Source organism: Danio rerio, chromosome 3 (genome assembly GCF_052040795.2).
Source record: "Danio rerio strain M-AB ecotype USA chromosome 3, GRCz13ab, whole genome shotgun sequence".
Taxonomy (NCBI): Eukaryota; Metazoa; Chordata; class Actinopteri; order Cypriniformes; family Danionidae; genus Danio; species Danio rerio.
Genome location: NC_141023.1, coordinates 67,083,534 through 67,086,640, shown reverse-complemented (window position 1 = coordinate 67,086,640; position 3,107 = coordinate 67,083,534). Strand labels below are relative to the sequence as shown.

General features: G+C 41.8%; 1 long non-coding RNA gene across 1 annotated transcript; it reads right to left on the bottom strand.

The window, feature by feature from the left end:
- Positions 1-564: 564 nt before the first annotated feature.
- LOC147846148 (uncharacterized) lies at positions 565-2,852 on the bottom strand. The gene is made up of 3 exons (XR_015481508.1): positions 2,135-2,852; positions 938-1,051; positions 565-858 (listed from the first exon to the last, which is right to left on the bottom strand). It is a non-coding gene; the product is annotated as an uncharacterized LOC147846148 (long non-coding RNA).
- Between the last annotated feature and the right edge of the window lie 255 nt (positions 2,853-3,107).

The window sequence follows — 3,107 nt, the reverse complement described above, 5'->3', positions numbered from 1 at the left end:
GTTTTGGTGACTGTCACTTTAAATGCAAATGAGATTGTGCTCTTTTCAGAAAAGGGCGGAGCTACAAATGCTACAATATTTAAAAAAAAAACAAGACTATCGTCCTATGCTAATGAATGAGGGAGAGATGGGCACAAGTGGGCGGAGCTTTCCCCCTCTGATGACATCATACACAGGGAGAATGTCAATCAAAGTGTTTCTGCAGACTGCTTTCATCAAGTCTGATTATGACAAATGAAACTATACATTTTTACCATTAGAAGCTGGAGATATTCACACACTGCTGACACACAACTGTGTTTAAACCCCTTATTGCATAATAGGTCCCCTTTAACAGTCACTTGGCTTGTAAATCTATTGAAAAAGCAGCTCTATAAAATCCTCTAATAATTTCAGCTCCTATTGATCAGAGAAACGAGATGTGTACTCTAAAATCCACTCTTAATGCTTACTGACTCGACAAACGCATAATAAAATGGATGAAAGTCAACATCATCAGCGCGCTCTGGCCTCAGGCTGAACCCAAAACAAAGCCATATATGCAAAGGAAACAAATCTAATTAGTTCATAAAGGAAGTTAAGTGTAATAAAATGACAAAGGAAAAACGTGTTGAACACATGAAGAAAGGAAGGTGTAGAAATGCAGGGAACGCCCAGACAGCAGCTGAAATCTCTCTCAAGCAAGCCTCAGCCCTTCCTCAGTGCAAATGAACATCAGCTGCTTCAGTCCGACATCTGCATTAGCAGGAGGATGTAGATGAATCCAGGGTGGACCTTTCAGCAAGACGATGATCCAAAACACAGCCAAGGAGACTCTCAGACAATCAAGCTGTAGAATGGCCCAGCCAATCACCTGACCTGAACCCAATAGAACACAGGTGTCAAACTCAGTTCCTAAAGCTCTGCAGAGTTTAGTTCCCACTCTAATTAAACACACCTGATCAAACTGAGTCCTTCGGGCTTGTTTGAAATCTGGAGGTAAGTGTGTTGAAGCAGGGTTGGAACTAAAGTGTGCAGAGCTGTGGCCCTCGAGGAACTGAGTTTGACATGCCTGCAATAGAAAATACACAACAAAGCTCAGCTTTGATAGACAAGACCCCCAGAACCATCAAGATGTTGACACTGCCTGTGAGAAACCCAAACCTAAGCAACTTTCTCCTAGTGTCGTGCCATTGTTACCCATAGTATACTAATAAGTAACTATTTTTCACTTATTTTTGATTGTTTTATTGTTGTTTGGGTTTCTTCCATGATTTGCTTCAACTCCATGTCAGCAGCTCCTTTAGAAACATTATTCCTAAGAAAAAGCATAATGTATTCAATACTTATTTCCCTCACTGTGGGTGGGTTTTATAAGAGTATAAACTGCTGTGCTGGTGTTGGTCACTGGGATGCAGTCTTTTATTCCAGTATGTGATGGTAATGTTGGAGTACAGTGGACCTCCAGGTGCAGAACTGAGGAACACTGATGATATGCGGCTGGTTCAGAAATAAGCTGTGAAAAAAGGCCTTTTGTGTTGGTAAACCTTCTTTTTTGAAGAAACATCAGTGTCTTTATGTAGTTTGATGTTTGGCTTTTGAGAATATAAGGGGTTACTAACTTTATCAGCTAATTCCCGCCATACTGAAGTCACATATATTGAAATATGTGACATTTCCATGTATTTAAATATGTCAAAACAGCATTAAATATTGAATTTGCCAACTTTTTTCATACTTTTCTTTTTTGCTTCTGGTGCTCATGCATGTGTCAGATCATTTTTGACATGTTTATGTTTTAAAGGCTTAAATAAGATAAACCATGAATAACTTTCATGTATGTACATATATATCTAAGCATGCAATTGGAAATTATTCATTCATCCATTCATTTTCTTTTGGCTAAGCTCCTTATTTAGCTACAGAGGTATGAACTGCAAACTCTTCCGGCATATGCCCTTCCAGCTGCAACCTAGTACTGGGAAATAACAATACACACTTATTTAAACACACACTCACACAATATGGACAATTTAGTTGATCGATTCCCCAATAGTGCATGTGTTTGGACTTGTGGGGGAAACCGGAGCACCCGGAGGAAACCCATGTTAACATGGGGAGAACATGCAAACTCCACATGGAAATGCCAACTGACCCAACCAGGATTCAAACCAGCAACCCTCTTGCTGTGATGCCACAGTGCTAACCACTGAGCCACCGTACCTCCATGCTCAATATCCTCCAGTCATATTTATCTCCAGATGCTGTTTTGAACCTCAGATTTTGGTCTGTGTGTGTTTTCAGAGTTCGCCAGTATATGAAAGCAGATTGCAGCTCTTTGCATCAGTTTCAGTGAGACTCTCTGTGCTTCTGATCAAAAGGGAAACTGTGTCAGTAGTGTCATGAGTGTGTTTGTCCAGGATTGATGGTGCCATGTGCTCTTCAGGAGAGGTCAGTGACGGCTGCTGTTTTCCTCTGACACTCATTGATCAGCCGCTCGGTGTCGGATGACTGATCAGCGTGTCAGAAACCGCAACATGCACTTCCAAGGTCACTGCAGCTGTGGTTTGTTCATTCAGGTTTGAAGGCTGAAGTTGTCAGTGAAAATCACATGTGAGCACAGAAGCTCAGGCTGTGTCTTGAGAATCTTCCGGAGCAATCCTCCGGCACAACAGATGGTCAAAGGAAATCCATTCTTCATTTCAGGTGAGGCTTCTTCTCCAGCTTCATGCCTCTGAAACTCTATCCAGACACAAAGCATCAATGCTCCGCTCAATCCCTGATGGCAGAGTGTGTGTAGATCCGGAATCAGGAGAATCAGCCAATCAGAGCGCAGAACTGTGATCTCATCTGCTCTTGTGTTTCTGCTGCTCGAGTTGCAGGAGTCTCTGCGGAGAGCCGGAGTCCCAGGAAACACTCGCAATACAATACACACACACACACACAGATATAAACACACACACACACACACACACACACACTCACACAGACACAAGCATCAAACACACACATACACACAGACACAAACATCAAAAGCAGACACAAACATTAAAAACACACACATCAAATGCAGACACAGACGTAAACGGACACTTTAAACACAGACATACAAACATAAAACACACATA